This window comes from Anneissia japonica, unplaced genomic scaffold, assembly GCF_011630105.1.
Source record: "Anneissia japonica isolate Jap-2015-1 unplaced genomic scaffold, ASM1163010v1 scaffold288116_len470923_cov172, whole genome shotgun sequence".
In the NCBI taxonomy this organism is placed as follows: Eukaryota; Metazoa; Echinodermata; class Crinoidea; order Comatulida; family Comatulidae; genus Anneissia; species Anneissia japonica.
The window spans coordinates 420,529-433,463 of record NW_022724919.1 but is presented as its reverse complement, the minus strand read 5'-3'; the positions used below and the strand labels follow the sequence as shown (position 1 = coordinate 433,463).

General features: G+C 33.3%; 1 long non-coding RNA gene across 1 annotated transcript; it reads right to left on the bottom strand.

Moving 5' to 3' along the window:
* Nucleotides 1–148: 148 nt before the first annotated feature.
* On the bottom strand, nucleotides 149–12,135 carry LOC117112621. Its single transcript, XR_004446064.1, has 6 exons — nucleotides 12,035–12,135; nucleotides 8,290–8,461; nucleotides 7,251–7,364; nucleotides 5,070–5,261; nucleotides 3,323–3,495; nucleotides 149–2,179 (listed from the first exon to the last, which is right to left on the bottom strand). It is a non-coding gene; the product is annotated as an uncharacterized LOC117112621 (long non-coding RNA).
* Nucleotides 12,136–12,935: the final 800 nt, after the last annotated feature.

Below are 12,935 nucleotides of genomic sequence, written 5' to 3'. Positions count from 1 at the left end.
ATCTCAGATAGAGCTTAATAGAAATTTATATACTGTATATATATATATATATTATTTATATAATAGTAATATATATATATAAATATATTACTATTGTCGATCGTAAACCAAACTTTTGTAAAGACGACTACAAAAATTGCACATTATATACATTTGTGAAGTAGAACATTTATTCATTTTCGAAATGAAACAGTAGCGTATTAAGACAATTCATCAAACGATTAGGCTGCAGAATCTACATTTACCAAATTGTTGTCATTGTGGTCTTGAACGTTATTGTTTAACTTAAAACATATAAATGGCCACGAATTCACAAGTACGTACATGATTAAGAAATTCAGTGCGGTATACTATTACTAGCTTGGCCTATAACTCAATTGATACCAACCGAGAAGGCGTCGGTTTGGAATCCCGGCGATGGAACCATGGGGAGAGGTTCCCGGGGGTGTTCCTTACACGAAACCTAGGCCTAGTATAAATACATACGACAAATTCACAAACATCCCCAACACAATAATTTTAATCTTCATAATGTAAGCAAATACATCGCAGTGTAACTAATATCAACTGAACGGTAGTGTAGATAATTTATTGAGTAGTTCATTATAAAGAATAGTTACTTAACAAGTATAGGTCTAAATGGATTTTAATTGAGGTTTTTCTTGTTTCTTCAATAATGAAAAACTTATGTACTGATATAAATAAATTTTGCCGGAGAACACATTGTTTACAAGCTTAAGCCCTGTTAACACTATAAAATTTCATTTGACAAAAACATGTGACATGCCTAAATATGGTCATGATGACATCACATCATGACCATATATAGTCGCATCATGACACATATAAGGGCAAACAACAGTTTTTTTTAAATAAAATAAAATGTGATAGTGTGAATTGATATTTAGCTTCAAGTGTTCCTCAAGACCTGGCCAGACTAAATTTAATTTGTTAAAAAACATGCGACATGCCTGAATATGGTCCTGATGACATCATGACCCTATATAGGCACATCATGACTATATGGGCATACGATTTTAGTAAAATAAAATTTGATAGCGTAAACAGAGATTCAGCTTCAAGTTTTCCTCATGCCAGCCTGACATTATGCTTTGCATTTTTGAGTGAATAAATTTAAATTTAATTAAAGTTTTATTAAATATTATAAGACTATAAATTACCTTCAATATTTTATGACGAGTATCTATTGTTCCTCTTATGAACATGATTGTCGCCCCTATAGTTTTAATTTTTATAATGATATTTGAATAAAGTATTCCATAGCATAGGGCATAGCATGAATATACTTTCTGTTCTTCAATCGTAAAACAAGCATTCAATAAAACATTGAACATCTCTAATAATCAAATAGTTTATAAAGTTCGAAATGGAAAGAGAACGCAATCTCGTTATACTTTTCAATATTGAAAGCTACTAATACGAAGTTTGCAATTCAAATAACAAATTTTGCCATTGATAAGACTTATAGCTGAACGCATAAAGTACATTTTTGAATACAGTATAGGAGTAGAGTCTAAATATACAGTACATTCTGTACTACCACATTGGAAGTTATCCAAATTTTAGTATTTATAGCACACTTTCGTTCACGTAGATCCACGCAGTCACAATCTAGGCCTACATGGGGACGGTATGGCCCAGTGTGTGTGAGGAGTTAATCACGCCTACAATGTACAGTATACGTTTCATTGTAATTTCACTATTTTAAAATTGAAAGACATTTTTTTCTGGAGATTTCAATCAATTTACAATCTTCACCATTAACTTAGCTCCCTGGTTATCAAAGATAAATGATAATGAAATGTCTAGTTAAAATATTTTCGTTTTTCAAATAGAGAATACACGAAACACGAAACCTGAGAGAGTTTTTATATTACTGAGAATTTCTTTTACTGATTCTGTTTATCCGATAATCTCTTTAAGTAATTGCCGGGCTTCATCTGTCATCAACTTCATCGGTTCAGACATTTGTGAAAAAATAGTTCGTCCGAGGTAGGTTAACTTTTCGCCTTGTATAAGAAAAATCCTGTCCGGATGGGCGTTGAACGATGATCTGAAGGTGTTGTCCATGTTATCGCAAACCAAACGGATTTTAGTATTAGAGAATGGATCACTTGTAAATAAGGAGTAGTGTTCTTCATCTATCTTGATCAAGTTCCTAAAATAAATAAAATAAGTCAATTTCAGGCGCTTTTCCAACTGGAGAGATTGAACAAGGTCGAAGCACATAAACGAAAACACACACAAAAAATATGATAGGCCTAATAATAATAATAAACTGTTTGCAACATTTTGAAACTACCTTATGATGTGTGATTTCTTATGTCGATGGACCTTGATATGGACATGCGCAGTTCAGACTAAGAAAGGGCTTCATAAACATACGAATAGGATTGGAATATGTGTCTAGAACCCGCGCAATGTTACTAACATAGATAGAGCATCATCCACTAAAGCCCTTTCCCCACCCCTTTTCTTGGATTATCAATAAGGCAGACATCTGATGTGCGCGATCATAAACGTAATGTTTTGTTTTCGTGAGACATACACGTATTCCTGGCCCCGCCTCTTAAGCAACACGTGCTCTGTTCTGATTGGTCAGTTGCAAAGTTTAATTGAGACTCCGGTGAGGCTCATTGAATGTGACAGAAAAGGCAAAAGTAAATGGAAACATACAAAGAAAGGTAATAAAGTCCTGTCCATACTATCAAAATTCATTCGCCAAAAACAAGTGACATGTCTAAATATGGTCATGATGACATCACATCATGACCATATATAGCAAAACCGCAACGTTCGCGAACGTTATAAAAATGTTTCTGGCGCTTAAATTTCTTTAATGGAGATAGGTTTTGTGGCAGGAAATGGTATCGAGCATGGGATGATAAGGAGTGACACTGCTAAAGGGGATATACTTACGTATAACATACAGTAGATGGGCCAGGTGTTTAGGCCTACATTACCTATTGGAACTAACAACTAACAATCAAAATAACATATACACAACACCCACCCACACTCATAATTATTATATACACCATAATTAAAGTTGTATGTACCAATCAAAGTTGTATGTACAGTATTTAATAACGATAGTAACTAATAGCGATGTAATATATATACTATACACAATCTATATTGTCGATCGATCCCCAACAGATTGGCCCCACCCACCTTAGCTCCACGATGGATGAGGCCTGGTCCGCTGTATGTGGCTTACAAAATGATTCTAGCTATTTTTCCTGACTGATACCTTGACGGCTGGGTCCAGACCCCGCTGGCCCACCCGCGTCCAACTTACATTGCTGCTTCTTTTCTGTCGTCCATCGTAGCGTGGTGTGATATACTGCTTAGGATAGATCCTAGATTCCACATCTCTTTAGGATGAGCTTCAGTCTGATATATACATAAAAAATCCACCGTATCTTTATAGTCGGCATACAGATTGTAGAGTCCGCCGCCCCTTAAGATGGCCTGTGTTAAAAATGACGACAAATATTAAAGAAAGGTCGACAAGCTGTTAAAGTGTACTTATACCGAAAGATGGAAATTATGCATAATTTGAAGATGTAGGCCTATTGTCTGTAAAGAACATATATTTATATTGCCTAATTAATTTACAGTATTATTATACCTTTTCTATACACTTTCATATAGACTATTAAATTGGCTGGTAATCATTTTAAGAATTGTTATAGTAAAATGCCTGTAAATCATCGAAAACTATATTTTTTATTATTCATTGAAAGTTAATAAAGAATATTATTATTCGATCCTTTTAAATTAGTATTCAAATGTTTGTTGATTTTTTGAAGTTTCCGATATTTTTTTGTCAGACATTACTTTAAGAAACTAGTGTGAAGAGGGGGTGGAGATGGGGATAGTATATCACACGTAAAATAGTGAATGAACGAATTTAAAAATTAGTAAATTTGAATTATAAAGAAAATGGTGCGAAAATTAGGAAAAGTGCACACATGAAAATAATAGGATGGCGCTAAATAAGCATTACAATTAAGTATTCATTATCATGAACAATCAATCGTTTTTAATAAGTTGAACTTTTTTTCGTGGGGGGGGGACAATTCCCCCCCCCCCACCGTCGGGGACCTGGACCCCTGTCAGGCAAATCAAGGCGCCACCACTGTTTATACTCCCGGGTAGAGACAAACGTAGATAAAGTGCCTTGCTTAAGGATACAAGCGACTTGCACATGTGCGAGAGTTTCGAGCCCCTGACCTCAAAGCTGGCAGTCCAAGTCACAACCGTACATTATCAAATGTACACAGGTGACAAACTATGTTTCAAACTCCTCCAAAACTAAATTATCAGCTTTAGAATCACACGTTATACAGGATTATTTTCCGCATTGCTGAATTTTAAAGATTACTCCAGGATAAGTAGTAATAAAATGTTAGCAAATTCTCTCAGGTCCTCAAGACGGATACGTTCGGTTTCCACTTTCGGTTTTAATGCAATAAAATTTATTTTTAGTTAATATCTTTTAAGATATTTATGATTTAATATCTAAGTGCGCTGTTAACTGCCTACAAATACTATTTCATTCTACGGTAGAGCACAAAGCCCAAATTAGTTAAATAAATAATAATAATAGTTATGTTATTAAAGAAATAATTTAACAATAATAGTATTAATAAATAATAATGAATATAATAGAAAGAAATATCAGTCCGAGAGCTAAAGTCTATTTATTGCTGTTGATATTTTTATTAGTATTATTGTTTAACATATTAATAATGTTATAAATTGTTTTATATTAAGAAATATATTAACTTAAATTAACATTGTATAGATGACGACAACTACAATAATAGTAATATGATATTAATTATTATGATGATAATAATCATAATGATGATGATGACAATAACGATAACGTTACGGTAACAATAATATAATAAAGTAAAAATTATAACAATAGTAATAATAATAATACAGTATTAGTAATAATAATAATAATAATAATAATAATAATAATAATATTTAAGTAATGAAAGATTAAGCTGTAATCTAGTAGTAATAACTACCTGAAACGGGGGTCAGGATGCTGATGACGTAACAATGAGTAGGGGGCGTTCTTTGTGGAGATGCAGTCTTGAGAGTGGGTACTTCTCCTGCGATTCTACAGATACCAACTCAACATCAGGATATGTTGACCCCACTTGGAGGATATCTTTGTATGGCCCACTGTGTGTGATGTAGTCTAGTTCCTTAAAAACCTACGTAAAAAGAAAGTTAGGCCTAATGATTAATGAACACTTCAATCGATTGACAACGTCTGATTGCACTTTCTTGAACTTGACAGACAAGAATGTTGAGCCTATAACTTTAGCGATGTGAGCAGCCCTTAGCTAGACTCGTTAATCGGGAGGTGGTCAGGTGACATTCAAGTTTTCCAAGGGGGGTAAGTACTAAAAGCACTCTTAAAATAGCACTCTAAAAAAATCATCTTTTTCCAAGTGTCTTAATTTGACAATATTGCTGACGTTCAATTTTAGATACATAACATATGTTTTGTAATGACAACAGGAGGGAATGGCAAATGCCAGGAAAGCCTAGACCCACTGAGGCGGAAAAAAAACTGTGATGTAACAATAGTATATACCCAAAAATTGATTCTCAGATTTAAAATGTTTATTCTAAATTGTCTTTAATTTGACATTTATAGCGTTCAATTTAGGCTGTATATATTGTCTATCTATTGTCTATAGCTGTTTAGTCAGATAAAACCTCTTGTACTTCACTCTTTTTTCATAATAGGATTACTAACATAAATGATAGTAATCATAATATGAATAATAATAATAATAATAATAATAATAATAATAATAATAATAATAATAATAAAATTGACGAAGATGATGATGATGATTTCGACAATGATGACAATGATGAGGACGTGCTGATGACGATGATGATCATGTTCATGACGATCTGTCTCTTATACACATCTAGATGTGTATAAGAGACAGGCCTAGACCCACTGAGGCGGAAAAAAAAACTGTGATGTAACAATAGTATATACCCAAAAATTGATTCTCAGATTTAAAATGTTTATTCTAAATTGTCTTTAATTTGACATTTATAGCGTTCAATTTTTTTTTTTTTTTTTAATATTTTTTTTTTCCATTTTGGGGTTGGGTGTGAGATGGATTGTTTGCGTTAAACTCGATAGCTCCGACTCTCATGGTTTCTTTAAAACGTAATCCTATTTTTAAAACTACTGCCACGTAGGGGTGTGTCTTTAAAGAACGAGTTTCGAGCGAACTCTATTCGAATGGTTATAGGGTGCCCTCTATCTTGTGGCAGTACTTTTTTAAACGTTACATTGTGTGCATACAAAATCAGGGCAGTCGGACCTCTTGCAGTACTCTTTGCTAAGACTAACTAAAGATGAATTTACATAGGATCCCAACCGAAATTTCCCGATTCATCCATACGCCTGATTCCCGATTCATTGAACGCCATTACATTTTCATTCATTAGATTCTCTCGTTAGATATACCTATTATGTAGATAGGTCTTCTCAACATAAAAATATTTTTTTAAAATAAAAAACAGTAAAGAATAGGAAGTTTGAATCCGATTGGAGACAATTCATTTCGCACTCTGCGGTATGCCAATACAACACTAGTATTTGGAGCACACATTTTAAACAGAAATCAATGTGATACGCCCTCTTATTGAGCATCTTAAACGACAAGACGAGATCTCCGAAGAGATATTTTATTATAAAAATGTAACACGTGAACAGCTCAACTCTAAATCGTCTTGCGGCAATGCTTTATACATATACATTTTAAAAAGTAAATAAGAGGAACCAGGTACACTCTATTACACAATGAGCGTACGGCTGGAATTAAATAGTAGCATAATACAAATCAAGATAGCCTTTAATACTATTAAATTATATATAAATCATCAAATATATTATATATATATACAATATATATATATATATATATATATATATATATATACAATATTTAATTTAACTATAGTTCATCGATAGATTTGACGTAAGAAACCAACTCCGACGTGATGCAAGCTAATTCTTCAAATGTTATTCGTTATGGAAAAAAAACCAAAAATTTGTAGATTATATTCGATTTAGTTGGTAGTAGATTTAATGGTTTAATATTATGTGTCTGTACACAGTTTTTTGACGTATGGTAATACGTGTGTAAATTTAATATTAAATACTGTACCTGCTGATTGCCGGCGTACCTCTTGTGAACATAGGCGAGAATACCGGGAAATTTCGGTGGTATCTCAACGCCTAATTCATCCAGCACTTGGTAATCTACTTCACGCCATATTTTCTACGAGAAATAGCAACATAAAACATACGAGTCATTAACCAAGATATGGGCCTACATTGTGGTATACAACGCGTTAAGCATGTGTTTACACTACAAGGCATTGTTTGTATTTCATGATTACATTTGCCCTACATAACAATAACAATGATCTTCTCTGTGTTACGGTACGGTACTTGAGTTTCTTAATCTTCCAGGCTAAAATACATTAGTTTGGGTAACACAATCAACCTGTTGTTTTTGTTCCATTCCCATAAAATATAGGCTAAACACGTTCCATTGTGCATGTAAAATTATTTTATTCAATAAAAATATGAGTTATCTATATCTTGTAAGTCTTTCTTCCTTACACTTTTTGAACGTGCGTTATCAGTTTCTGTATGTATATTATCTAATCGTTGATAGGAGTAATCAAAATAAACACGTATCTTTTTATAACGTTCTGTTAAGAGATAATTTATCAATTTAAAAATAAAAGCACACATCCATACGCCTGGTAACTGTTCATGAATTAGTTTCATCCGTGCCGCTATTTATTGATTTAAATAACTTAAATAATTTGCTTAAAGCTGTCCACACTATATAATTTATGCGACAAATTTGTTTGATGTGCCCATATATGGGCATAATGATGTCATGTTACACCCAAATATGGGCATATCTACATATAATTTGACAATGTAGACAGAGCTTTATGGTTCACTTGTATGCATAATTAATTGATTAATGCATACGCGCGCGTGCATTAAAGCCCTGTACAGACTATCAACATTTTTTTTTTTTACAATATCACATGTCTAATGTCATGATGACATCACATCATGATGTGCCTATATATGAGCATACAACAGTTTTCTTTTGTCAAGAAGAAAAATGATAGTGTGGAGTGCTTTACACTGTTTTTTTTTAATCGACAGGCCATCAATACCTGTAATTCGCATATCACATCCTGTTGTGTAAAATCTAGGCGTGCTTCGTATGATTTGCTTGTCTCAGGGGCAAGCATAAGCTCTTTTTGCCGCCTCAGTATCTTGACAACCAAATCGATGTCCCAGCCTTGGTCTTCCATAGTTCAGCTAACACGTAATCGATAACATGACCTGTACTCAGAAGCCAGAACAATGGTTAAGTTTGATTACGGTACAATGTGTAGAAAGAAGACTATGACAAAACGCCAAATTAGTAGAATGACCAGAATGGTTTCTATGACGTAAGCATTGGCCCTACTGATAATTAAGCTCGAATGTAATAGTAAGTTAATGACATACACCGTTTATATCGGTGGCACTCAACAGGTGGTGCGTCAAATGTGTTGAATCTTTATGTCGTCTATTTACGTAGGTCATAGAGAAAATAGAATGTTCTCTATGCGTAGGTTAAGGCCTACATTAAGCGCATGCCTATGATTAAGGGAGGACATCTGTCTGGCAATTAAGTGATATGAGATCATTTTAAACTGCTTGCACGTACTTTTTTTTTTTACTTCGGGGGATGGTAGCCTCGGAAGATTTGTTGGGATATCCCAAGGCCACCGCCCCGTAGATATGCCACTGATTTTGCCATAACATTAGTAAGGAGGGTTCAGACTCTCACCTTAAACGTTGGGTATCTGCATTAAATCATGACGACCTCCCGCTTTAAGTGTGTCATTTTTTAGTATAGGCCTATTGTTTACATTGTCTAGGCTGTCTATATTGTCTATCTATTGTCTATAGCTGTTTAGTCAGATAAAACCTCTTGTACTTCACTCTTTTTTCATAATAGGATTACTAACATAAATGATAGTAATCATAAAATGAATAATAATAATAATAATAATAATAATAATAATAATAATAATAATAATAAAATTGACGAAGATGATGATGATGATTTCGACAATGATGACAATGATGAGGACGTGCTGATGACGATGATGATCATGTTCATGGCGATGATGATGATTGTGATAATTGTAATGATCATCATGACAATGATGATGATGTTGGCGGTGATGATGATGACGATGATGGAATTGATGATGATGATTATGATGATTATAATGTTGATGATTATGATTATGATCATGATAAATTGCTTACTTTTTTACCGCCATTGACTAATTTCAGTCCAGGTATTCATTGTCCCGGAGTTTTGTTTTTGTTTTTTTTAAGTATAAATATATGTTATACATCATTATGATTCTTTTTATGAATATTTATTATACGGTTAACTCTAAAACATCATTATAAATGCATTTAAAAAATTGTATTGCTTTATTTTGAATTATTATATCACCTTATTCAAATAAACTTGAGTCATGCGAGTTAAAGCATTAATTTTCCCAAGCGATGATGTTTAAATGAACTTTATTGCAATTTAAGTGCAATTTTAGTGCGTTATAGTAATGTAAACGCGTCATGGACAATTCCATTCATGCTCTCATTTATAATCTCGGTAAGCATATTGAGCGCTAATGGTTTTTACCTTAAAATTCTAAGGGCGAGTTCAGTCCCAACAAGTATTAGGGAGATTTTTATACTCCATGTAATTCTTCTCTGATAATAATGATATCATAAAATAATTATAAATAATAAATAATACGACAACTTATTATTAATTAATGATATAAACATATTTTTTAACTTGTTTTATATACAGTATATTACCTGTCTCTTATACACATCTAGATGTGTATAAGAGACAGATATAGAGATGAAATCTGATATTTTTTCATCTCAACAGCCACTGTATCTACACTACATCTATTACTATACATCTATTACGACATCTATTACTACGACATCTACACTTTTGAATTACTGTTTTAAATGGTTTTAATAGTGTTTTTTGTTTGTTTTTCCTTGTATATGTTAATATTGACCAAATGAATGAATGAATGAATGAACTTACAACTACACTACATCTACACTACATCCACTATACCAGCACTACATCCATTTTCTTCACAAAACACATGTACATTTACAAAACATATTATGATAGGGCATGCGTATTAAATGATTTAAAAATAAACTTTACTTGACGGTAATGGTGAATTCGACATTACTATCACTTCTATTTTAAAAACCTACTTGCATTTTTCAGCTGTTATTGCTGATGGGAGACAATAAACAAAGATAGAGGAGAGTAGGCCTTTCAAGTCATCAATCAAACCATTATTTTTTTTTATTGTCATAGGTAGCCTTAATGCTCCACAAAAATGCATTGAAATTGTTCTGCTTCACAATAGGCTTACGGTGTTTTGTAATGTTTCCGAGACAATGATGAAATGATGATGATAAAAAAAAAAGAAGAAAAAAAAAAACCTGTTTAAAAGTAGGCCCTACATATTAAAGCACTGTTTCTGGATAGTAGCGGTTACTTCACGTAATTGAAAATATTTTATTACTGGTAGGTGAAGTTTATCTTTGACAATAGACTCGAATACATCTACTTATTGGTAGATGTCTATAGAGTACTATAGTGTTACGTCACGATACCACGTGATACTACTCCGTTGCTATCGTTGCAAAAAGCGTTCAACCGGACGCCATTTTTTCACTGACAAACCATTGATCCCAATTTCTAACTTAATTAAGATGTTTTATTACTTTTTCTATGTAAATTTTAATTGATGATTAAATGTGTGTTCGATAACTAATACCGTACATGCGAGCTTTTGTGCTTTAGTACATTTTTATGGTAAAATAAGCTGATATGAGGTGATTTTATCTACTTTTAGGCATGGTTTTTTTTCCCTCTTAACATTTTAAATGGGGCGACTGGTGGGGGGGGGGGGGTTCCCGAGCATCACTAGATACGCCAATGTATTTATCCAGTACTTTCTAGTGCTAAAAACTATTAATAATTAAAATTATTATTCTCCAGCATTAACTATATAATTGTAATCTCATCCCCCACCCCCCACATACCAGCGAGGCCCTTTATAACAGGAGTCCCAAGTCTCTCCCGGAACACGCGGGAGTCTACAGGAAATCGGGATGACCTTCCGCACTCCGCAAACAAGCAAGATTCTCCTTGAAATAACCCATTCCCCGCAAATTCATATTTGCATGTGTTTTAAATATTTGTATTATCAATTGTTTCATGGAAGTCACTGCTGATGGATCAATGTGTGCAGTAATATATAAAATTTAACAAAGAGAGTGTCATTTGCGGCAATCTAGAGGTACCATAATGATGGTGGCGCTCATGGGGTAGGCCTATCCCACATTTGTGAAAGTCCCTGCCTGCCCCCTTCCTCCCCCCACCACCCTTATTTCGAATTCCTGAATCAGCTACACACCCCTTTCTCTCCTGCTGTTTCGTGTTGACGTGTTGACGTCCCCACCAAGGTTAAAAATGCCTATCATTCGCATGAAGGTCCATGGCACAAATTGAGAACCTTTGCCTGATATTTCAACGTCACCGTCGGGCCTTAGTAACGAAAGCTCGAAGAATGTTTGTCTAATTTCCTTGTCCAACGGTGGCATTATTTCTATCTAGTTCTAGTGGTTCTACACACGCATTAAACGTAACCGAGAAAAACTCGCTAATAAAACTGTGTTTTAGAAATATTAATTTATATTTGACTCATTAGTTAGTATCCCACCCTTCCCCCACACTCTTTCCCAATTTCCCCACACCCTTTCGCTACCCTGTTCCAACTGCTAACTGTCTAATTTGCTTACCTGCCAATGATGATGATCGTTCTGCAGTTTCCGTCAACTGATCCCTAGCATCATAAAGCTGGTTTAAATAAAGTTGAAGTGATTAGCTATCAAGATGCCCAGGTATGAACTAACATTTATGAATAGTCCATTTTAAAAATGGGGTAAAAAGACACATAGGCCTGTATATTGAATGGATATTTAAAAAAAAAAAATACAATCTAAGAATAACCTAATAATCTTTACGATATAATATATAATTTACCGGTACATCACAAAAGTAATTGTCATTTTTTTTAATTATCATATCTTAACATCCAATCTACGAAGGTAAACCCCTTATTATAATGTGACATTTCATACACTCAGTATAATAGAAATTGTGTTGAGTATACAAAGTGCTCATAAAATAACCAAAAAAAACAAAACAAAACAAAACAAAAAAAAACACACACAAACATGAGTCGGATAAAATTGACAGATATAATCTATGATTGTTTTCCAATCATGGAAGTGTTTTGGCTGTATTTTGGTGATACAGTAGTGAGTTTTTCGCGCAAAAAAAAAAAAAAAAAAAAGCCGAAACGAATACGGTTACGCCATCTAATGTTTAAACAGGCCTTCTCGCTATACAGTAGCATATATGTGGTAGGCGATTCATATTAAAAATATGATGCTTTTTATTTTTGATGAGGAGCTCTAGGTAACCCAGCGGATTGATCGATAGGTCTTATTTGTGGTGATTTCTTAAGAGATCTTTGCTCAATATATCTTTTTTTTGTATGGGCGGCCGTTAGGGCCAATTATTAACGGATACCGGCGCTTTAAAAGTTTTTATTATTATTATTATTATTATTATTATTATTATTATTATTATTATTATTATTATTATTATTATTATTATTATTATTATTATTATTAT